A 25,946-nucleotide genomic window follows, 5' to 3' on the forward strand; every position below is an offset into this window, starting at 1 on the left:
AACCTTTAGAGAAAGCTTACCTCTAAAATTTGCTTCAATATATAAGATTGTTGTCTCTTTTGGTTTTGGAACTGTACTCAAAATGGGGATGATATCTTTGGTTAGTGCTTGCGTGGTCTATCTCTAATATTGTCAACAGAATTTGATATCCTCAAGTGTGCTGATGTGAAAACTGCCACTGTTGTACCTCAATGTTGTTGAGATCACAAATACCTATGACTGTCTGAATTTTCCTTTGAGTGATAGGCCCTATCCCCTTTGGAAATGTCTGCTTCAAATGCCAATATGTCTTGTGCAACAATGGTTCACTGTCCTTGTCTTGTTAGCAATATTTGTAACTTTGTTTTCAATGTCAAGCTTTAAACACTGCCTCAGAAATAAATAAATAAATAAAAACTAGACAATCCTTGAGAAATGATAAGAATGCTTTTTAATAGACGCTCCAAGATTAGTGCACTAGGCGTCTCCCATAGGCCTAAGTAAACTTCTGTTGAAAATCCCTAGATCAGATAATCAATCCGCACCAAATCTGTGTTCAGAAATATATGCCAAGGGATACCCTACCACGGGGCCAAAAAGCTACAGTAGCTGGACCACACAATCCTTCTTTAAAATTACGTTCTGACTAGCACCATATAGGGAAACGAATTCATAGGCGTGCGAGATTATGAGAGAATTGTTATTACGAGATCGAATCCCATGCAATTATATGCGAGAGTTTTGTAGCCATTATCATCAAGTACGATTTCGTAGAGTTGCGTTGCATAACATAGGAGGATATCTCTGCAGGTCTTTCAATTCTTTCAATATGCGCTTAGAAGCCATTCGAGCAATTGCGGAAACAATCCCCCAAAACAGACGTGATCGAACACAATATTCACACCGAAAAACCTCCTCATATTTTAAAGAACCAAAAATAAATATAGAGGCGCCTCACACAACTCGGGTACGCCTTGAATATCAGAAAACCCTCCCGACTTAGTTCTTAAGGGAAACAAACCCCTTGCGTCACAGCAAGCGAGGACGATGGTAAAAATACGAATGCCCACATGTCGCTTTCTCACGCGGCAATACTAGTAAGCGTATCGTATCAGATAATCTGACGTAGTCGTCGGGCTGGACTCTAATAACAGATTCGATCCCCTCCCTCTGCAGCTGCAAAGCAATATCCCCCTTCTTTCTTTTTGGGTAAATATTCCTGTAGGAAGCAAAATCTAAAGCTCGCGGGTCTTATCCTGTGCCGAGATCAATCTATACAATTGTGCCAAAACTCATACATAACAGTGCCAACAATAGTGCCGAAAATACAGTGCTGAAACATATATATTACGGTTCTGAGACTACTGTGTCATATATGCTATACATTGAAGAAACCATTGCCGAAACGAAAGTGCTGATGAACTACTTACATACGTCGAGACTACTGTGTCATTATGCCAATAAGAGTAGCATACCGAGCGTATAGATCAGATGAATTTCCTATGCGATGCGAGCCATATAGTATAAAGGATCATAGTATAAGAGTATATTGTGATGGTGCCATACGTGTTATGCTGTCGATTCAAGAGAACATACCATGCATACGTGCAATATCAATTGAGTGGAAGTTCATTACAACGTGGTCATACAAAGAGCAGAGAGCACGGGCCAGAGAGCGAGAACATATGACGGAGAGCAGAATACCTGTAGCTTGTGAGAGAGATCCTCATGAGAGAGTAGCCCTATGAAAGAGCAGATCAACGAAGCTCAAACCCATCAAAGTCTTAGATCCATCGAACTAAATCACAAAGAGAGAGAGAGACGATTCTCATCGTGACTGCTTCTCTTTGACTCTTACTTGGGCTTGTCCTTACCTAGCTCTGATTCCATGTTAATTTTGAAATATGTTCTTTGCTTAGCTCAATTACTTCAATAATTCGTAAGTGCCCAAGATTAATTCCGTTTCACACAAACTATTATCTCAATAATTGACGAAAGAACATAAATAACATATGTAAAAGACAAGCCAAAACAAGAGAACACCGAGATTGGCTCAAGCCAAGGAAAAACCCCAAGATGGGGAAAACCCTTGATCAAATCTTCTTATTATTATCTTCAAATGTTTAGCAGAGAAAGAGAAGGAGAAAATACAATTTATGACAAGGAGGCAGCCCAGGCAAGTCTTCCATTCTCCCTTCAAACAATAGAAACCAGATTCTGCCCTAACCAGAGATCAATTGAAGACACAGCAGCTTGAGCAGCCTTCTTAACTGATTATGATAAACCCAAAATGGATATATACTGGACAACAGAAGATCTCGAACCTGGTTAGCCCATTCTGATTTTGTCAACAAAGTTTCCAATCACTGCAGCTGGCATACTTCTACATGATGCCTGTCACGGCTGCCTGTAACTTGATTTGTTGAGGGAGTGAGGCCTAACAACTCCTCCAACTAGCCCATAATAGACCAATAGGCCTCATGTAATTACTACAAGACTTACGGCCATACAAACCCTCCTTCGTTATGCCTTGGATTACCTCAGCTGCATTTTGGACCCATCAAAAACCCATAACCAGATCTCCAAACCACCCATAGCAACCTTGGCCCTGTCCTCCTTGTGTTGTGGCTTCCACAAAAGATGAAACCTTTTAATTTATGCCCAAACAATGATACTCAATGAGAATGGAGGACACCTATATATAAAAAAAATTGTCCTTGACACTTGGAGGCAAATTTGAATTTCAAATTTTCAATTTTCCCGCTTTAATAAAGTGATGACTTGTAGAATTTCTTTTAAATAAATAATATTTTCCCTTATACGAATTTGGTGTTCTTTAGGTCTATTTTGGTCGTCTCGAAAAGAGGAATTCACTGCCACAATTATCTTCCTCAAAGGAGCTGCCCAAAGTGGGATTTGTCCCTAGTTTTCAATTTTAACAAAAAGAGGTGAAAAGAAATATGATTTATCAAGTTAAGGGTGATCACCAAGGATTTAAGACTAGTGCCTAGCAATTAGGAGAATTGGAGTCAAAGATAGCCTTGATATGGCAACTCGCTCTTCAAGGAGACCTAGAAGCAGCGTCACTACCCTAAATGAAGGAGCTACACAATACTTCTAGATATTTGTACTTCAATGGAAATTATTAATGGAGTTTCAAGGATATAAGATGCAAAAAATCCTCTAGGAACATTCATTCATTCATTATCTATGAGTAACACATGCAAAATTTCCCAATAGCTTCAATGTTTGGACAATGTTTCATCAATTAGGGCACATTAACAACCATGAGACAAGATTCCATGCATTAGACATTAACCAAAATCAGAAATATAGCATTAAATAGCACTTACAAGACAATGAAGAATATATCCATCCATCACAATGCCAAAAAGAAGCTCCAAGAGAGAGAAATTTTCCAAACATCAAAATTCATCTAAATCATCCAAATTTGTCCACAAATTGCAGGTCCGAAATTCTCAAGAAGAGATATCAAAAATTCAAGTGATGATGTTTGAGATGAGAGTAGCTCTCATCTATTTATACATGTGTTATGAGTTCAAAAATCAAAAGACAAAGCCCCTCCTATGCCTAATGTGCTAAGTAACCCACCCATGGTTACAAGCCAACCATGATAGCTCAATAATAAAATCGAATTAGCCCTCTTAAGCCCACGCAAGGATGGCGTGGAGGCCTAGAGGGGCAGTGTTGAGGTCTCATGTGCTAAGGATGAGAGTGAGGGCCTAAAAAATGACGAAGAAGAGGGGGATGTGAAAATTCTAAACCGGAATCTTATTGCAGCGAATGGAAATTATTCTCCTAAATGTTAATTTAATTTAACAATTTATTTACTGTTTGCTACAACAAATATTGAATAAATCACACTGCAATCTACACAAATAAAATTGTGTAAGAATAAACGTTGGAAGAAATGCTAGCACACACACATAAAAATAACATAGTTATTTTTGGACAAATGTCCTTGGAAAACCCCAACTTGGGAAAACCAGTGCAGCAGCTGAGGGTTTTATTATTAAGCAGCAGTGAAATAATCTGAGTACAATCTGAATGTCGAATACATGCAATCCTGCGGAGAAAATATTGGCAAAAATCTAGTGAGGAATTTTCCTCACCCCACAGGCAAATTTGGGCTCTGACTGCAGCTCCAAGTGAGCTGTCCAAACTGCCTTTGCGTAGCTACTGCGTCACCCTAGCACAGTCTCTTCTGTACTCAGTCTGAATCAGCCCCTCCTCAAGCCGTCTAGTTTGTTGTTGTCTGGGAAAATGTCTATCCTGGCCTCCGGAACCTTTGTCCAACTTCTAGCACTGAAACTCGGCTTTCCCCAGCAAAATCGAACTACCTCTAGAGGCTACTGCGTTGCCCCAACGTCAACCTCTCTGTGGTTCTTCTGCCTCTCTGCAACTGCACTCATCGGATCTGGAAATATTCCTCCAGCTTCACTATCTCTGCCCCTCTCTCATTGCTTTAATCTCTAGCTCTCTCTCCAACAACTGACTGCTACTACTCTGGAAATCAATTTACTTATGAAATCGAACCTCTCAAGTGTCTTCTCCATCACCACATCGACCTCCTCTTATAATTCTTTGTTCGAGCACCAATGGCCAAGATTAAAACATAATCGATGGATAGTATCATCTCTAGATCAATTCTTGTGAGTTTCTAGAGGAATCTCGCCTTGACTTAATTAACACTAATTAATTATCCATATTCCTTAAGTTTAAACTTAGGAAATATTTAAAAACTTGTTAATAATCTAATTAAGTCATTTCTAAGTGGAATTTACAAAAACGATATTTGGGTTTTGGAAATCTCATGTATTCTAGCCTCTCCATAAAATTTCAAAGCTAGAACACATCTGATGCTACAAAAACTAACACTCCCTCTTAGCGAGGAATGTGTTCTAGTGCTACTGCACACCCTATAGCAACACCCTATCTCTGTATCATCTCCTTTCACAGTGCTGATCTTTATCCATTTGCGCACCAACCTCTACGCAACTTTGATATACAATGCATCTGTGTTGAAGCCTGATACTGACCCTGTTGTATTGCTGCCAACACTCCATTTGCACTGCAATTCCCGCTCATTTGTTGTTGCTGCGACTACAACATCTGCAACTGAAAAACATCCAAAATACTGAATCAACTGTGTTTATTATGATGCATCTATCTCTCGAGTCTCTGACCGCTACTAGCATTTGCACGGTCACTGAAGAATCTGCATTGCTGCTGACTCCGCACTGTGCCATCTGCACTGCTGCCAACTTTGCACTGCGCTCCCAGCATCCAAGTGCTACTAGTCTCTGCAACTGTCACTTGGACTTTGACTGCATCAACTGCCACCGATCCATCCTACTACTGAATACTGTGGGCCCCCATAGCAAGGTATTGATCCATGAGGTGGACTCCTCAAGGATCCTGTCCATCTGTAGTACTCTAGGGCTACAACACCAAGTCACCCCTCCTCACTCATGGAGGTTTATCAGCTAACATCGCGAAGTCTTCCTCCAACTTGGAGGAAAGCCTATTGATCTCCGTTGAAGCTGCTTGTTGGTCCTACTTCTCCTCCTTGTCCTTCTTCCTGAGAAGACACTGGGTACTGTAGTGACTGAGTTCACCACACCTGAAGCACTTGACCTTTGACAGGTCCTTCTTCTTCCTCTGCTCCCCCTATCCTTGACTGGGGCCCTTAGATGCGAGGGCCACATTCTCCTCCTCCTTCACCTAGTTTGATCCACTGATGGAGCTCTTTAGAAGAGCTCGCCTCAATTCCTCCTGCTGCAAATCGACCCACATCATGTCCCACCTTGACAAGGTATCTCTGCCCAAGATACTTTGGAGGAATACCTGCCACTCCTCTGAGACACTATTGAGTGCCAATTGTGCTAGCTCCTTAGGTTGAGGCACTGCCACAACAACTGCAAGCTGGCCCTGGACCTCCTAAATCCTTGGTAAGGAAGTGGTCTATGCCTTCCCCCTTCTGCTTCCCAATGCACCTCAGCTTCTCCTCTAAGTACATTTTCCGTTGCTAAGAAGTACCTTAATATAGCATGGAGAGTGTCTCCCACATCTCTTTGGCAGTATCTTTGCCAGCTATTTGTGAGACAGTATGATCCCGGACTCTGTCTAGGATCAACCTCTTTGCCCATGCCATCTCCTTCTTGTACTCTTTCAGTTGATCTGCATCCGTGGGAACTGCTACCACTGCATCAATATATGTTTTCAGGCCAAACTCATCTAGAAGGAAGGACACCCTTTCCTTCCAAGTGACATAGTTGGAAGCCCCATCCAACCTGTCCTGATCACGAAGCCCAGTGGTAGCCATCTCAACAAAATGTCGAAAACCTCCTCTTTCCTTCTGCTCAGTTGTTGCTTAGATATTTGCACTCCCTTCTAGAGTGAGAAGATCTACTCACAACAACCGTTGATCTGCAAGGAAAAATCGAACTTCCTGAGACTAGAAGTTCCCTGAGAAAAATTTCCCCTCTATGTGTGCTCTTCTTCCTTCGACCCGACGTTGGCTCTACTCTAGCAAACTGCTACAAAAACCACTGCGTCCAACCAGAGATCTGCTAATCGAAAAATCTGGGTTGCTCGCTCTGCCTCTGGAATCACTCGATCTGGTAGGATCGAATTTTTCTGCCCCTCAAAAAAATCAAACCTCCTCAAGCAACTCGGCCTCCTGGCAGAATGACTGTGCTGCCCTTGGGAATTTCAGCCTGCAGTCCACAATGAGCAATGAAATTCCTTCTCTCTTCGCCTCTGAACTCTCCGGCTGACCAACTACACTGTCATATGATGTGAAAATTCCAAACCAGAATCCTATTACAACAACTGGAAATTATTCTCCTAATTTTTAATTTAATTTAACAAATTATTTATTGTTTGCTACAGCAAATACTGAATAAATCACACTGCAATCTACACAAATAAAACTGCGGAAGAATAAATTATGAAAATTTCTAAATAGAAATCCAACTGCAGTGATTAATATTATTTCTTATAATTATCAACTCATAAATAAGTTATTCACAGTGTTCTTATGGCAAATATCGAAATAAATTCTACTACAGTCTTCACAATTAAAATACTGCGAAAAGTAAATGTAAAGAAAAATACTAGCACAAATATAACCACGATGACATAGTTATTTTTGGACAATCGTCCCCAAAAAAACCCAGTGTGGGAAAACTGGTGCAGTAGATGAGGGTTTCTTTATTATTCTTCAACAAAAATCTCATCTACAAGTTACGACCAGCAGAATAGAAGAGGAATCTCTAAGAGAAAATTTACAGACACTTCCCGGTTGGTTTCTGATCCAGGAGAGGACCTGTTTCCCCCTTTGCCTCTCACTACGTCAGCTCTTGCGTGAGGAATGCACAGTCCCAGTGTCAAATTGTCTTTGCGTCTTCTCCTCCGTGTCACGGCTTATGTGTTGTCCTCCCTCTGCTCTGCGTCTTCTTCTCCTACACCCTCGACTGATGTTGATTACCCTCACTCTCTTTTCCACCCGCAACTCTCCCTCTGGTTCAATTTTCTCTTGCTGAACTTCGACCAGTGAGAAAATCGATCTTATTCGGGTAACTGAGTATCTACCTCTGGTGTGTTCTCCAACTGCCCATCAAGCCTTCTCTTATACTCCTCTTGTTGATCAATCAACAACCCAGATTAGATTCTAATCAATTGCTAGGATCATATTGACTTGATCTTTGCCTTTTTCTAGAAATTTCACCCATAGTTTAGATTAATACCCATTAATTATTTTAATTTCCTAAGTTTAGACTTAGGGACCCATTAAAATAACTAATTATTTTAATAAAATTTTCTTTGGGTGGAATTTCCCAAAACGATTTCTAGGTATTGGACAATGGATGTGTCCAAGCCTCCCTGCAAAATTTGAGACTTAGAGCACATCCGATGCTACCAGAAATCAACACTCCCTCTTAGCGAGAAATGTGCTCTAGTAATGCAACCTACTGAAGCATCACCCTGCTGTAACATCTCCTTCTGCGCTTGCTGATGTCTGACATCCTGCCCACCAACCACTGCGCAAATGTTGTATATGTACTACTGTTGACCCTGTCATTTGTTAACACTGCATCTGTACTACAACTCCCTCTGCCACTACAACTGAGAAATCCCCTGTTTCTACTACTGAAACGGATTCTATACCATACCCATCTGCTCTCTGAACTGAATGAACTTAGCTCTTCCTAGATCCTTTGTGAGTATGTTTGCTACCTGATCTCATGTAGGGACATACTACAGCTCTACTGCCCCACGCTGAACACATTCTCTAATAAAGTGACATCTGATATCAATGCGTTTCAACCGATCATGAAATACTAGATTCTCAGAGAGTTTGATACAACTCTAATTATCACAGTAAACCCTGGTTGCTTCCATCCTTTTTCTGAACAAAATCACAAGCAGTTTCCTAAGCCATATAGTTTCACATGTAGTTGTGCTAGCTGCCATATATTCAGCTTCTGTTGAGCTGAGAGCTACTGACTTCTGCTTCTTGCTGCACCAAGATATCATTCCTAATCCAACACTGAAGCAGTACCCATAGGTACTCTTCCGGTCTACTGAACTACCTACCCAATCTACAAATGTGAACCCATTCAATCTGACGTCATCTCCTCGTAAGTATTTCAACCCATATCCAATTGTTCCACGCACATACCTAAGAATGTGTCTAGTTGCTGCCCAATGCACCCTTTTCGGTTCCACCATGAATTGACTAAGAGTGTTGACAGCAAAGCAAATGTCTGGCGTAGTGTTGACCAGATACATGAGCGACCAAATGAGTTGTCTGTACAAGGTGGGGTCCACTTCCTTGTCTCCTTATGCATCTATTTTCTTCTAGTTGGTGATCATGGGAGTACCCATGGGCCGAAAATCCTGCATTTTGAATTTCTTTAGAATCTCTGTAGCATATCTTCCTTGCCCAAGGAAGATCTCCCCATTCTTCTTCCAAAATTCCAACCCTAGAAATAATGCATCAACCCCATATCCTCCATGTCGAATTTTGCTTCAAGATTCTTCTTGCAGTCATATATGAGCCTAGATGACCCTGTTAAAAACAAGTCATCCACATATAATACCAGAATAAGTGGCTCATTCTCTACCATCAAATAGTAGAGATTGGGATCAACACCACTCTTGACAAATCCCAACTGCTGCAAGTAACTATTAATCGACCATACCATGCTTTGGGTACCTGCTTGAGCCCATACAAGGCTTTCTTTAATCTGCATACATGAGTTCTCTTCTCATGAGTTTCGAAGCCTTCAGGGTTTTCTATATACACCTCCTCTTCTATCACCCCATTCAAGAATGTTGTCTTGACATCCATCTAGTGAATCTCCCATCCCATTTGAGCTGCTAGGGATATAATGGATCTGATAGAGGTATAATAGGCAATTGGGGCGAAGGTCCCTTCATAGTCTATTCCTTCTTTCTATGTGTACCCCTTTGCCACAAACCTGGCCTTGTACTTCTCTGTACTTCCATTTGCAGCATACTTGATCTTGTAGATCCATCTTGATCCTACCACTGATCTATCCTCTGGTCTAGGTACTACTTCCCAAACATCATTCGTCATGATAGAACTGTACTCTTCTACCATGGCATCCACCCAAACTTGGTGTTGAACGGCTTCCTGAAAGCTAGAGGGTTCTTCAACCTGAGCTACCAATGCTTAGTATCTATCAGGTTGTCTACGTTGCCTTTTCTCGGTTCTAGGAGCTCCAACAAACTCATCTGTGTCCCTTAGTGTCTGTCGTACTTCTCTGTTAGTTCTACCACTAGTGGTGGGAGGCTCAATTAAATCCTCCTGATCCTGTTGTTCCATCTGCTGAAAACTATCTGGATTTCCTTCTTCTGAGGAAATACTGGTACTGGTCACTGTACTCAAACCAGGTGTTTGTCCTCCTTGTAGCCCCCGCTGCTATTGGACTAAAGGAACTTCTTCAGACTGACCTTTTGCCGGCATCTCTCGAGATTTCCTAAAAGCACTATCCTCCGTGAACTTCGCATCCCGTCTTACTACAATCTTCCTGCTGCTAGGAATGTAGATTATGTATGCCTTTGAGGTCTCGCTATATCCTACGAGATACCCATTTTCTGCGATCTGATCCAGTTTACTGCGCTTTTCGCTTGGAATGTGACAATATGCGATGCTTCCAAATATCTTGAGATGACTTACTTCCAGCTTCTTCCCTGTGAAGACACCTTCGGGCGTTCTCTTCCCCAATGCTCTGTGAGGAGTTCTATTCTGGATATATATTGTTGTGTTGCATGCCTCTGCCCACAAGAATCTAGGAAAGTCTTGATCATACGGCATAGCTTTGGCTGCCCCAACAATAGTTCTATTTTTCTGCTCTGCTACTCCATTCTGCTCTGGATTATATGGACTTGTCCATTCTCTTTTGATGCCCTCCTTTGCGCAGAAATATGTAAAGTCTTTGTCTGTATATTCTCCACCATTATCTGAATGCAATACCTTTATCTTTTTCCCTGTCATATTTTTAACGAGACCCTTAAACTCTCTGAATCGATCAAAGACCTCATCCCTGGTCTTTAAGAAACAAATCCGGGTTTTTTTTGAGTGGTCATCAATAAAGGTGACGAAGTATTCGCCACCACCAAGAGCTCTTGTGGACATTGGACCACAAATATTTGAGTGTATCAATCCCAATACACATTTTTCTCTATTGTTACTTCTGGAAAAAGCTGCTTTAACATACTTCCCTAGCACGCATCCTCTGCATAAGTCATCATGCTTACTACTAAGGGTTGGTACCCCTGTAACAGTTTCTCTGAGCATCTGCAGTGCTCCATGGTGCAAATGTCCCATTCACTTGTGCCATAATTCATTTCGTTCCTTTTCACCATTATAATTGTTGTCTATCAGTGCCATTGGAGAATCAAGTTGCGACGTATACAATTTGTTGCCTCGAGTCCCAATATGTCTCTTTTTCTTCCAACTTGGATGCTTGACGTATACTTTCTTTCCTATGAAGTATACATCGTATCCCTTGCCTTGTAACTCAGACATTGAAATCAGATTCATTCATAATCCTAGCAAATGCAGAACATTGGTGGCTTGGACATTGGTCCCTACTTCCGTCTGAAATGCTATGGTGTCTCTCCCTACTGGAGTACACTTTGCTCTGTTTCCCATAGTAATCTGGAAGTCCATTTGTTCTTCTTGATAGCTGAAGAAATGTTCTCGTACTCTAGTCATATGAGCTGAAGCCCCGCTATCAATGTACCAAACATTTGCGCTGACTTTGCTAAGCATGTGAATTCTTCTTCTAATCTAGAAGACAATTCTGAGACACTTTGAGTATCCATCTTTGTGCTATTTTTCAAATGATTTATGATGCTACCTTGCCCCAGCAACTGCTGCAGGAAAAACTGCATCCCACCAAAGAAACCCCTCTTCGTTGAATCTTCTGTTGCGTTGTTCCTTCTGCCGTTGACAGATTTCGATTTGGAAATTTTACCTCTCTGTCGACTCACTCAAAGAGAGATTTACCACGAAAATCTAGCCCTCCTGGCCTGAACTGCGCAAACCCTCTGGGGATTTGAATTTTTTCCTCTGCAGGAGTTTCGAATTCCTTTCTTCCTTCAACGCTTGGGTCCTCCGACTCTTTTCTTCTTGCTTCATCTTAGCTCTGATACCATGTGAAAATTTCTAAATAGAAATCCAACTGCGGTGATTAATATTATTTCCTCTATTTATTAACTTAGAAATAAGTTATTCACGATGTTCTTACAACAAATATCGAAATAAATTCTATTGCTACCCTCACAATTGAAATATTGTGGAAAATAAATGCAAAGAAAAATACTGGCACAAATATAACCCCAATGACACAGTTATTTTTGGACAATCGTCCCCGGAAAAACCCAATGTGGGAAAACAGGTGCAGCAGATGAGGGTTTCTTTATTATTCTTCAGCAAAAATTTCATGTACAAGTTACAACCAACAAAATAGAAGAGGAATCTCTGAGACAAAATTTATAGACACTTCCCAGCTGGTTTCTGATCCAGGAGAGGACCTGCTGCCCCCTTTGCCTCTCACTGCGTCAGCTCCTGCGTGAGGAATGCACAGTGCTAGCATCAAACTGTCTCTACGTCCTCTCCTCTGCGTCACAGCTTCTCCATTGTCCTCGCTCTGCTCTGCGTCTTCTGCTTCTGCACCCCCGACTGATGCTGATTACCCTCACTCTCTTTTCCACATGCAACTCTCCTTTGATTCAATTTTCTCTTGCCAAACTTCAACCAATGAGAAAATCGATCTTACTCAGGTAACTCAGTATCTGCCTTTGGTGTGTTCTCCAAATGCCCATCAAGCCTTCTCTTATAATTCTCTTGTGATCAATCAACGACTCAGTTTAGATTCCTAATCAATGGCTAGGATCATATTGACTTGATCTCTGCCTTCTTCTAGAAGTTTCACCCACAGTTTAGATTAATACCCATTAATTATTTTAATTTCCTAAGTTTAGACTTAGGGACCCATTAAAAATAATTAATTATTTTAATAAAATGTCTCTGGGTGGAATTTCCCAAAACGATTTCTGGGTATTAATGCATGTGTCCAACCCCCCTTGCAAAATTCGAGACTTAGAGCACATACAATGCTACCAAAAATCAACATAAACATTGGAAGAAATGTTAGCACACACATAAAAACAACACAGTGATTTTTGGACAAATGTCCCTGGAAAAACCCAACTTGGGAAAACTAGTGCAGCAGTTGAGGGTTTTATTATTAAGCAGCAATGAAAGAATTTTAGTACAATCTGAATATCGAATACATGCAATCCTGCAGAGAAAATACTGGCAAAAATCTAGTGAGTAATTTTCCTCGCCCCACAAGCAAATTTGGGCTCTCACTGCAGCTCCAAGTGAGCCGTCTAAACTGCCTTTGCGTAGCTACTGCGTCACTCGAGCGCAGTCCCTTCTGCACTCAGTTTGAATCAGCCCCTCCTCAAGTCGTCTAGTTTGTTGTTGTCTAGGAAAATGTCTATCCTGGCCTCTGGAACCTTTGTACAACTTATAGCACTGAAACTCTGCTTTCCACAACAAAATCGAAACTGCCTCTAGAGGCTACTGCGCTGCCCCAATGTCATCCTCTTTGTGGCTCTTCTGCCTCTTTGCAACTGCACTCACTGGATCTGGAAATCTTTCTCCAGGTTCATTGTCTTTGCCCCTCTCTCACTGCTTCGATCTCTAGCTCTTTCTCCCACAATTCATTGTTGCTACTTTCGAAATCAATCTGCTCATGAATCGAACCTCTCAAGTGTCTTCTCCATCACCACATCAACCTCCTCTTATAATCCTTTGTTGGAGCACCAATGACCAAAATTAAAACATAATTGATGGCTAGGATCATCCCGAGATTGATCCATGTGAGTTTCTAGATGATTCTCGTCTTGACTTAATTAATACTGATTAATTAACCATATTCCCTAAGTTTAGACTTAGGAAATATTTGAAAACTAGTTAATAATCTAATTAAGTCATTTCTAGGCAGAAATTCTAGAAACTATTTTGGGTTTTGAAGATCTCATGTATTCTAGCCTCGCCACAAAATTTCAAGGCTAGAACACATTCGATGCTACAAAAAATAACAGGGGATGCCCTCCATATGCTACAAAACATCTCCAAACCCCTATTTGGGCCCTGTGGGCTCAAATGTGAAAATTTATGAATCTAATACATCAAAAACCCCTATTGCAATATCTGATTTATTATCTCCTACTTGTTCTTTACATTAACATGTTATTTATATGCATAAATATGGAAATAAACACAATTGCAACCTTCACAAACATACAAATCAGCAACTGAAATAAGTTAAGACAACACAAGGGACACCGTTATTTTTGGACAATTGTCCCGGAAAAATCCAATGTGGGAAAACCGGTGCAGCAGATGAGGGTTTTATTATTATGCAGATTTATGAATACAACTAGGGTGTCAGAAATGGCTCACCCTTCAGAGATTATCCTCGGTAGAAGTACCTTTCTCCGGAGACAAATATTCTGGCTAATCATCAACTAGATGATTAGCTCCATAGTAACTTCGACTGTTCCTCAGTTGGACAGCAAAAGCTGTCGCAAGCTATCTTCTAGAAATGCGTCACCTGTTGATTTGGGGTAGCATCGGATGTGCTCTAGCCATGAAAATTGGTGTAGAGGCTAAAGCACATGAGATCTCCAAGACCCAGAAATGGTTTGGATAAATTCCACCCAGTTAGAGAGATATTAAAATAATTAATATTTTTAATGGAGTTCCTAAGTCTAAACTTAGGAAAATTAAAATATTAATGGGTATTAATATAAAACTAGGTGAGAATGTTCTAAAAGACATGGATCAAGCCAAATCTAATCTTAGTCGTTGATTAGAGATTTAATCTCGGTCGTTACAAACTCAACAGAAAAAGTATAAGAGGGGGCTTGAGGGTCAGTTGGAGACACACCAAGATTGATCAGTCAGTGCGATTTTCTGGAGCGGGGTTTTCTGAGAAAATTTGAACAAGTTATCAGAGTTGCAGCGAGGGGCAATGAGTGCATAGCAGAGAGGCAGAGATAGTGCCGAAGGATCAACACTGAGGCAAAGGAGGCTACGCAAAGCCAACAGGAGCCACGCAAAGGGCCAGAGTGACTGCGCAAAGGCTAGCAGGGCCTACGTGGGCGACGCAGAAGGCCAGAGAGCCAACACATAGCAGCAGAAGGTTAACGCAAGGGGCTTCAGAGTAACACAGAGCCTCAGAGAAGTGTTGGAGAGATTTTCGTGGAACAGACTTGCCGAATATCCGCTTCCGAAGAGAGGTATTACTGCCAGATAGATATCTTTGTTGGGTGAACAAGTTTGGCACCCTAGTTGTACTCAAGAAAGCTACTTAATAATAAAACCCTCGGAATTGTTGCACTGGTTTTCCCAAGTTGGTTTTTTCCGGGGATGATTGTCCAAAAATAACAGTGTCCCTTGTGTGTTTGTCTGTTCTTTCAGTTATAAATGAATTGAGACTGCATTTGTGTTTATTTTCAGTATTTATATGGTTAAATAACTTGTTAAGAAATAAATAAGTAGGTGAAATAAACCAGATAATGCAGGAAGAATTTCTAACGAATTAGACTTAGAAATTTCAACATGGTATCAGAGGATTGCAGATCACAGGAGAGCTAAAGGCACAAGCTAAATAAAAAAATTTGTAGCAGAAACAATTGTCCCGAGAGAGAGTTGTTCCAAAGCAGAAGGCAGCAGAGAAGGAGTGACGCAGAGGGCCTGTGTCATCATTTCGAGCCAGAGAGAGGGCCAACATAGAGGCAAAGAGAGGTGGAAGAGGCTCACGAAGAGCCATGTCATCCTACTCAGTCAAGTAGGCTTGACACAGTTGGCTAGAGGAGTGATTCAGCCTTGCTAGGATTGCGCAGGGCTAAGAGGCTCGGTTTCTTCAGCTGTTGGGGCCTAGGTAGCTGTGGGCGGATTGTGGATTGGGAAGCTGGTGGAGTGTTGTTATCGTCGAAGCAAAACAGTACCTAACGAGACAAAACCAAGGTAAAGGGAGCCTGTTAATTTATGGTATGTTCTATGCTTAGTGCAGTTTACTTCAATTTCTTCTTATTAGCCATTGTTTAGCAATCACATTAACATAAAGTAAAATGCTGATAGAACATAAATAGATTGACAAAAAACAAGCCAAGACAAGAGACACCAGATGTGGCGGCTAGCCAGGGACAAACCCCAATGTGGGGAAACCCTTTAATCAATTCTTCTTTAATCTTCAATAGTTCAGCAGAGAGAGAAATAGTACAAATGTACAGTTCTGTAATTTTATGACAGCAGTAATAAAACCATAACCAACGCTTTCAAAGTTGGTCAAATAGTCCACAAATGACCTCAAGTCAACCTTGGTCAACTCAGCGTTCAATAGCAATGAAGGTCAACCCAAAACAGTCCAAAAGAGATGGTCAAAAGTGGTCAACGCATATGCAGCCTTGCGGTCAACCCTAACCAATCAATGCTAGTCAATTCGGTTGTCAAATCAAGTCAACGGTTTGCTGTTCAGATCTGCGGCTTGCTTGATGGAGGCTCCTCACACCAGGCCGAAGTCAAAACAACCTCTTCGCTGGTCAACACAATCAAACTTAGGTTGTTGCTCCTTGGTCAACCTCAGTCAACGCTGAAACAAACCTGCGTCCTCCTTCTATCTGTGTCTTCCTTCTTGCTGCGTCCTTCTTCTCCCACGTGAGAGATGCTACTCCTTGTATACCCAATCAAGTAAGGAGAGAGAGTGAAGAATGTAAGATGAGATGAGATGAGTGAATAATGCCTCAACCTAACTTGTATTTATATGAATCGTTGAGGATGTGTGCCACACATTTAGTTGCTGGCCAACCTTGACAATTTGTCAAGTAAATACAAATAAATTCATATCTCAATAAATACTTGTCAGAATCAGATAATCGTTAGATCAATCCTACACCTCTCAACGAGAGGAATCCAAGAAAAATATCAGCTGCCATAAATAATATGACCCACATGGAGTTTGGCCCTAGTTTCCAATTTTAACACTCCCTCTCAACTAGGGAGAACTCCATCTGCTAATCCATCTGACCGTCGGTACTATCTCTACCATCAAATGCACTTCTCAACTCTGCGCTACTCTGTTGAACTATGAAGAAGAAGAAATGATTGAGGATGTATCATACCATCCTCTACTGACCCGAAGTCAATCCCAGAGAGTGTGTCATACCACTCCTTACTGATCCCTGATCAGTGCCAGAAGAGAGTGTCTCAAACCATTCATACTGATCCCAGATCAATGGAGGTCATCCTAGCATAGGGAGTACAGTAGATACAATAATGCGTCCATTGATAGTACTACTATGGTTCCTAACCCCATTTCCCTACTCATTGGCCAGATGAGAGGTACTTCCCATGAGTCCCGAACTGCATGGGTAGGATGCCTTGACAGGAGAACCACTCATCCTGTCCATAAGTCGCCACGGGGTATCATAGGGGAAGGTTGAACCTTTCACCTTGTACACAGCGCACCACTAGGGGAGGGTGAGTCGCCCTATGGTCGTTTGTCGCTCCAAGAAGTACCCCAAGCCCCTCGAAGCTCCCAGAGCTCAATGCATGCATCACGCAGGACCCTCATAAGAGGGTCTCTCAACGACTCCAAGTCGTTCTCGGAAAGTCAAGAATTTGACCTTTCCCAGGGCTTCGTCAGAATGTCAGCGACCTGCTCATCCGTACCGATATGTTGGAGCCTTATTGCTCCTCGCTATACCATATCCCTGATAAAGTGGTACCTGATATCAATTTGTTTAGAGCGATCATGAAATACGGGATTCTTTGATAAACGAATCCCACTCTGGTTGTCACGCAGGATCACGGTAGTATCCAATGTATATCCAAACAGCTCACTAAAGAGCTTCCGCAACCAGACAGCCTCACAAGAGGCCATACTTGCAGGAATGTACTTTGCCTTAGCGGTGCTCAAAGCCACCAACTTCTGCTTCCTGCTCATCTAGGATATCGATGCAGATCCCAAAGAGAAACAACACCCAGAATTGCTCTTTCGGTCCACCACACTACCTGCTCAATCAACATCGGTATATCCATGTAGTCTCACGTCTCCGGCAGTGTATCTCAACCCATGAGTGATTGTGCCATGAAGATATCTCAATAGATTCTTGGCACCAATCCAATGTGAGTGGTGAGGCTCAGCCATATGTTGACTCAACGTGTTGACTGCAAAACATATATCTGAATGGGAGTTCACCAAGAACATCAATGCTCCTATGAGTTGACGATACTCGGTAGCATTTTGCAAAACAGGTCCGGCAACACTACCACTTAACTTCTTGAAGTCAAGCTCCATCGGGGTAGTCACGGGCTTGCAGTCCACCATATCGAATCTCTCCAATATCTTCACCACATATTTTCCTTGAGATAGGAAAATCTCCCCTGGCTTCTGCCAGACTTCCAGTCCTAGGAAATAGTGCATCAGTCCTAGGTCCTTCATCTCAAACTCGGAAGCCAACTCCCTCTTACATTTGTGAATGAGAGGGTCTGCACCTGTCAGAAAAAGGTCGTCAACGTATAGCGCCAATATGAGAGGCTTATCATCTTCAACCTTAAAGTAAAGGTTTGGGCCGGCTTCACTCCTAGTGAATCCTAGCTTCATCAAGTAGCTATCGATCCTCTCATACCAAGCTCAAGGTGCGTGCTTTAGCCCATAGAGGGCTTTCTTCAACCTGCACACATGAGATTCCCGATCATGAATCTCAAATCCTTCGATTTGTTCCACATAGACTTCCACTTTGATCGAACCATGCAAGAACGCGGTCTTGGCATCCATCTGATGTAGGTTCCACTCTTACGAAGCAACAAGGGCTATGATCGAGCAGATGGTGGTGTATCAGGCAACAGGTGCAAATATCTCGTCATAGTCTATACCTTCCTTTTGAGAGAAGCGACGAGTGACAAAACGAGCCTTATACTTTTCAACACTTCCATTAGCTCCCTGCTTTATCTTGTAAATCCATTTTGAAGTGACAATTGTTTTGTCCTGGGGTCTGGGGACCACATCCCAGACATCGTTCTTCATGATGGACTCGTATCCCTCAGTGATAGCATCCTTCCATACTTGATGCTTTATGGTTTTTGCGAATGATGAGGGCTCATTTTGAATGATCGTACTCATAATGGTCAAGTATCCCTGATACCTGGTCGGCTTCTTACTTTCACGGAAAGTCCCTCTGGGTGCAATGTGTCCTTCGACATCATCAAGTGCCTTCCTAAGCCATAAGGGCCTCTTCCTAGAAGAGGAAGGCTCTTGCGGAGGGGGATCAATAGGGTCCATAGGTTCTTCCACTTCAGGCATTGTCTCATCTTTCTTTTCCTTCGATTTCTTGGTGTCAGCTTCTCCAGTTTTCCTTAGTATAGGAAGATTGTCAACTTTACTAAGAGCCATATCTTCGTCAAAGGTGACATCATGGCTAATCTCAACTTCCCTTTGACCAGCCACATAGATTCTATAGCCCTTAGTATTTTCGCTATAGCCCACAAAGATTCCCTTCTTCCCAGATGCACCCAATTTATTCAGTTTCTCGTTCGGCACATGAAAACATACAGGACTTCCAAAAATTCTAAAATGAGATACATCAGGTTTCTTACCAGTGAACATCTCTTTGGGAGTCTTGGAACCCAATGCTTGATGAGGGCATCCGTTTTGAACATATACGGCGATATTCGCAGCTTCGGCCCATAGAAACTTCGAAAGCCTTTGATCATGGAGCATGTTGATTTGGGGTAACATCGGATGTGCTCTAGCCACGAAATTTGGTGGAGAGGTTGGGGCACATGAGATCTCCAATAGCCAGAAAGGGTTTGGGCAGATTCTAAACATTTCAGGAGATATTAAAATAATTAATATTTTTAATGGAGTCCATAAGTCTAAACTTAGGGAAAATAAAATATTAATGTGTATTAATATGAAACTGTGTTAGAATGGTCCAAAAGACATGGATCAAGCCAGATCTAATCTTAGTTGTTGATTAGGGACTTAATCTCGACCATTGATATGTCAACAGGAAAAGTATAAGAGGAGGCTTAAGGGTGACTTGGAGAAAACACCACACTGATAAGTCATTCTATTCTCTAGAGCGGGGTTCGCTAAGAGAGATAGAATTAGTGATCGGGAGTTGCAACTGAGGGGAATTGAGTACAGAGAGACAGAGAGGTAGAGATAGTGTCAGGAGAGCAGTGCAGTAGCCGGGGAGAGTGACGCCGAGCCAGCCAGGGCTCACTCAGAGGCAGTTAGGAGCTGCGCAGAGCCTCAGAGAGGCCAGCGTTGTTGACGCAAAGGGCCAGAGGGCTGACACGGGGCCTCCTAAGGCTAACGCAGACCCATTCGGGGTGACGTAGGGCCAGCGCTAGGCAAAGAGGGGCTGACGCAGTGTAGAGAGAGACTGACGCTGGGGTTTCTGGGGCAGATTAGTGTTGAGTAGCTACTGAAAGGATTATCTGGGGTTTCAACCAGGAGATTTGTCAGAAACTGAGAGGTATTACTGCCAAGGAAATTCTTTGTTAGGTAGGCCAATTTCGGCACCCAGATTGTACTCTGATATTGCTTAATAAGAAAACCCTTAGATCGCTGCACCAGTTTTCCCACATTAGGTTTTTCCGGGGAAATTGGTCCAAAAATAATGGTGTCATATGGTATGATTGTTTATGTTTCCTTTAGTTGTTGATCTGTAATATGTTGAACATGCACTAGTGTTTATTTTCAGTGTTTACATTGTAAATAACTTGTTAAGTAAAATAACAAGTAGGTAGGAATAAATCAGATAAAGTGCATGGAGGGTTTCTAACTAAGTAGACTTAGAAACTTCAACATGGTATCAGAGGGTGATTGCAGATCACAAGAGGAGTGAGGACATTAGCCAAGTGGAGCAATAGCAACAGAAAACAGTTGTCTCAAGGTGACAGAAGCTGTTTCTAGCAGAGCAACAATAAGGGAAGGGTGATGCAGTGCCTGCGTCATCAAGGGTGAGCCAGGAAGAGGCAGTGCAGAGGCTAAGGAAGGCAAAGGAAGCCTCACGCAGAGCCACCCAAAAGCTGGGAGGGCTGACGCTGTTGGCTAAGGAGGCCAGGTTGCTAGTACTGAGATTGCGCAGAGCCTAGGAGCTCTCACCGTCAAGTTACTAAGGTTTAGAAGCTTGTGGGAATATTGCAGAGTGGAGTTGGTGAGGTACTGTAGTCAGAACAGTACCTGATAAAAAAAGGCCTAGAGGAGTTGCTACCGAGGGTTTCTAGCTAAGGAACCCGGATCAGTGGAGTAGAGAGACTCGGAGGAGTCGACAGATAAGAGCAGAGAGATGGCCATGAATGGGCTGAGGGATCAGGACAGGTTGGACGGGGTGTCCAACTTTGTCAGCTGGATCCTGTCTATTCTATGTGCCATGAGTGCTCAAGCACCACTTGAGCGTAAGTGGGGAGACATCAAGTTGTAGTTAGGTGGACTACAGGCAATGAGGGGCAAGATCTTCGAGGTACCCAGCCTCTTGGATTAGACCTTGCTCCGGGAGCCCCGACGAGGAGTAGCAGGACTGGCTGGTGTGGGTAGAGATGGATGCGGATGGAGAGGGCAGAGAGAGTTGCAGTGCAGGAGTCCCGAGACAGTGCGAGGCTAGCAGGCTGCAGCAGTGCGAGAGGCACAGGAGTGTTGCACCAGTGTAGGATGGCACAGAGAGGTGTGCAATGGTGCGAGATGCAGGGAGTTGTTGCAACAGCGCAGAGGTCAGAGAGGGAGCACTTGTCAGCGACAGAGGGAGCTTCAGCATCAGGAGGGTCTCTAGCCCAACAGGGAGGTCAGATTGGGAGATCAGTTACATACTTCTCAGTAACTGAGTTGCAGTGCAGCAGCGGGCAACACGATGCAACATGATGAGAGGAGGTGCAGTGGGGATGCAGTGCTGGGAGAAAGGACCAGCAGTAGCACGGATGCAGAGGGCGTTGTCGTACAGATGCAGTAGTGGCAGTGGCAGAACCATGGGCAACAGTACAGGGTACAACAGTGCAGAGGATGGTGGGCATCAGGCCTAGCATCAGCACAGGGACCAATGCTAGATAATTAGAGTAATACTCAGTGAGGAGTATTGCTAGAGCACAGTCCTCGCTAAGAGGGAGTGTTGATTTGGGGTAACATCAGATGTGCTCTAGCCACGAAATTTGGTGGAGAGGTTGGGGCACATGAGATATCCAATACCCAGAAAGGGTTTGGGCAGATTATAAACAGTTCAGGAGATATTAAAATAATTAATATTTTTAATGGAGTCCCTAAGTCTAAACTTAGGGAAAATAAAATATTAATGTGTATTAATATGAAACTGTGTTAGAATGGTCCAAAAGACATGGATCCAGCCAGATCTAATCTTAGCCATTGATTAGGGACTTAATCTCGGTCGTTGATATGTCAACAGAAAAAGTATAAGAGGAGGCTTAAGGGTGACTTGGAGAGAACACCAGAGTGATCAGTCATTCTATTATCTAGAGCGAGGTTTGCTAAGAGAGATAGAATTAGTGATCGGGAGTTGCAGCTGAGGGGCATTGAGTACAGAGAGACAAAGAGGCAGAGATAGTGCCAGGAGAGCAGCGCAGTAGCCGGGGAGAGTGACGCAGAGCTAGCCAAGGCTCACGCAAGGCCATGTAGAGGCAGTCGGGAGCTACGCAGAGCCTCAGAGAGGCCAACGTTGTTGACGCAGAGGGCCAGAGGGCTGACGCAGGGCCTCCTAAGGCTAACGCAGACCCATCCAGGGTGACGTAGGGCCAGCGCTAGGCAAAGAGGGGCTGATGCAGTCCAGAGAGAGGCTGATGTTGGGGTTTCTGGGGCAGATTGGTGTTGAGTAGCTGCTGAAAGGATTATCTGGGGTTTCAGCCAGGAGATTTGTCAGAAACTGAGAGGTATTACTGCCAAGGAAATTCTCTGTTGGGTAGGCTAGTTTCGACACCCATATTGTACTCTGATATTGCTTAATAAGAAAACCCTCAGATAGCTGCACCGCTTTTCCCAGATTGGGTTTTTCCGAGGACATTGGTCCAAAAATAATGGTGTCATATGGTGTGGTTGTTTCTGTTTCCTTTAGTTGTTGATCTGTAATATGTTAAACATGCACTAGTGTTTATTTTCAGTATTTACTTTGTAAATAACTTGTTAAGTAAAATAACAACTAGGTAGGAATAAATCAGATAAAGTGCATGGAGGGTTTCTAACTAAGTAGACTTAGAAACTTCAACAGAGCATAGCACGAATAGCTTCCATAATCGTACAATTCTTCCTTTTCGCCACACCATTATGCTCAGGAGTATATGGTGTTGTGGTCTCCCTCTTAATGCCAGCTTCTTTGCAAAAGTCATGGAACTCATTGGATTCATACTCGGTCCCATTATCAGTCCTTAAGATCTTGATCTTCTTCTCAGTTTGATTCTCGATCAAGGCTTTGAAGTGACAAAACCAAGAGAACACTTTATCCTCCTTTTTCAAGAAGTATATCCAAGTCTTGTGAGAATAATCATCAATAAAAGTGAGGTAATATAAATATCCTCCCAAAGAGTTCACAGGCATCATACCAGATATGTCGGAGTAAACCAACTGTAATATATCGGAGATCTTGCTATTGTTGGAGGGGAATGGTCCCCTTTTGAGCTTTCCTTCAGCACATCCCAGACATACACCTTCTTGCTCTATTTTGAACTCGGGCATCCCTGTCACCATTTGTCTCACATCGGGTAGAGTTTTATAATGAAGGTGGGCAAACTTCTGGTGCCATAGTTCGGACTGAAGAGATGTGTCACAAGACATGACACCCAACGGAATTCCTCCGACTTGATATAGAGAGTCAACTCAAAACCCAAGAGTGAAAGCATCTTTAAAATTCTTTTTCCATACACATACCTTGCCATCAATGAAGGCCACCTTGTAGCCTTTGTCTTCCATTGCCGAAATGGACACCAGGTTCTTCTTGAGATCAGGTACATATAGGACTTCTTGCAAATGAATTGTGTTACCCTGATTCAATTAAAGAGTAACATTTCCTATACCCTTTACGGGATAGGTGTTGGTTTGGGGTAGCATTGGATGTGCTCTAACCACGAAACTTGGTGGAGAGGCTAAGGCACATGAGATCTCCAATACCCAGAAAGGGTTTGGGCAGATTCTAAACAGTTTGGGAGATATTAAACTAATTAATATTTTTAATGTAATCCCTAAGTCTAAACTTAGGGAAAATAAAATATTAATGTGAATTAATATGAAACTGTGTTAGAATGATCCAAAAGTCATGGATCAAGCCAGATCTAATCTTAGTCGTTGATTAGGGACTTAGTCTCGGCCGTTGATTAGGGACTTAATCTCGGCCCTTGATTTGTCAACAATAAAAGTATAAGAGGAGGCTTGAGGGTCGCTTGGAGAATATATTGAAGGAGACCAGTCAGTTCAATTTCTAGAGCGGGGTTAGCTGAGAAATTGAACCACTGGTCTAGTGAGCAGTGAGGAGGCAGCAAGTACAGAACAGAGAGACGGGAGATCGGTGCAGAGGCAGAAAAGGCAAACGTGACAGAGATTGCGCAAAGCCAGCAGGGCTTGCGTCATCCACGCAGAGGCTGCAGGAGTGACGCAGAAGGGCAGAGAGGCTGCGCAGAGTCTCAACAGGCTGACGCTGGGTTCAGAAGAAGTGCTAGAGAATTTTTCTATCTGTGGGTAAGCCAGTTTGGCACCTTGTTGTACTAGAAAATTGCTAAATAATAAAATCCTCCCTTGCTGTACTGGTTTTCCCACATTAGGTTTTTCCAAGGACATGAGTCCAAAATATCTGTGTCAATGTGTTGATTCTTGTGCATATGTTTGTTTCTGTATTACGTTGTGATATCTGCAGCAGTGTTTATTTTAATGTTTGTTGAAGTGATTTCATGAATAACTTATGGTGGAATAAGTAGGAAAAGTAAATCAGTTACTGCAGTGATAGAATTTTCACAATAGGTGGAGTTGTCTCCAAAAATGATTTCCAGGTTGGTCTCCTTCTCTATCAGATTGGAGAGAGCTTCTTTGTACCCGGTGAAGTGCCTTGAGGCACCACTATCAATAAGCCAATTTCCCAACGAGTCCGGAGGAGAAGTAGTAGAGAGGGTCGATATCAACGAATATTCATCTTGCTTATTGTTAACAACATTAGATTCATACCTGGAGTTTCTTGCCTTCTTGGAGGGTTGACCACTTCCTTGATTTTCAGCATTCCTCTTTCCTCTGCCATTGAACATGCCCTTCCTTTGATTGTTGTTGGAATTGCCTCGGGAGTGATTTCGATCATCATCATGAGATGTGTCCTTTCTATCAGGACACTCCCTCGCATAGTGGCCAATTTTGTTGCAAACGAAACATCTTCGTTTCCTTCCACCTTTCGGTCCGACCTTTCCTTTAGATTTTGACCCAGAATTTTTTATCCTTTTAGCATGAGAGGAGAAAGCAGTGGAATTGCCTCTAAATGCAGGCATTTCCTGCTCTTCCATCCTTGTCTCTTCTTGAATGCATCTCGCCATCAATTCCTCAAATCCTAGAAATACATTATTGTTGAGAAGAGTGGTTCTAAATACATACCATTCAGATGGGAGTCCTCCAAGAGTTGTGATAATTAGTTCACTGTTAGGAAGGAGATCATTCTTGATCTCAGTGATCCTTAAGAAGTAAGACTGCATATTCTCGTCTTTGCCCTTCTTAATTTCTTTCAGCTTATTCTTAAGGACCAAAACTTGATTTGCATCACTAACTTTAAACAAGCTTACCAATCTATCGTAGATTTTCTTGGAGGTGGTCAGCTCGGAAACGTAGGCCACCAGGCGCTTGTCGATAGAGTCCCAGATGATCTTCTTTGCTTTAACTTCACCCCTGGTCCACTTGTTCCTTGTAGCAACCTATGCATTTGATGGAGGCTCAATAATTCTGCCTCTCACGTGGTCCAACACTTCTTGTTCTTCCAATGTCAGGTCGAGAGACATCTTCCACCTGTGATAGTCAGACTTCTCACAGAGCTTGTCTTCGGTGAGGAAGTGTGATGAGGAACCCATGAAGTCTATAGACTTTTCCAATAGTCTTCGGTGATTGCTCTTGCTCTTGCTGTTTCTTGGGCTTTGTCTTCACCTCAACTCTAATACCATGTTAATTTATGGTATGTTCTATACTTAGTGCAGTTTACTTCCATTTCTTCTTATTAGCCACTATTTAGCAATCACATTAACATAAAGTAAAACGTTGATAGAACACAAATAGATTGACAAAAAACAAGCCAAGACAAGAGACACCATATGTGGCGGCTAGCCAAGGACAAACCCCAATATGGGGAAACCCTTTGATCAA

The 25,946-nt window shown here is 42.5% G+C and overlaps 1 protein-coding gene and 1 long non-coding RNA gene across 7 annotated transcripts in view; one reads left to right on the forward strand and one right to left on the reverse strand.

Annotated features, from left to right (window-relative positions):
• Positions 1-1,901, reverse strand: part of LOC149218465 (uncharacterized) — an 88,923-nt gene extending 87,022 nt beyond the window's left edge. For both annotated transcript variants that reach the window (XR_016249176.1, XR_016249177.1), the window contains exon 1: positions 21-1,901. This is a non-coding gene — a long non-coding RNA (uncharacterized LOC149218465). The remainder of the gene's footprint in view (positions 1-20) is intronic.
• Positions 1-25,946, forward strand: part of LOC149218463 (uncharacterized) — a 277,028-nt gene that overhangs the window by 215,099 nt on the left and 35,983 nt on the right. The gene's annotated exons all lie outside the window — the stretch shown is intronic.

The sequence above is a fragment of the Pinus tabuliformis genome, chromosome Q, assembly GCF_031772625.1.
Source record: "Pinus tabuliformis cultivar Carrire ecotype Pingquan chromosome Q, CPIR1, whole genome shotgun sequence".
NCBI lineage: Eukaryota > Viridiplantae > Streptophyta > Pinopsida > Pinales > Pinaceae > Pinus > Pinus tabuliformis.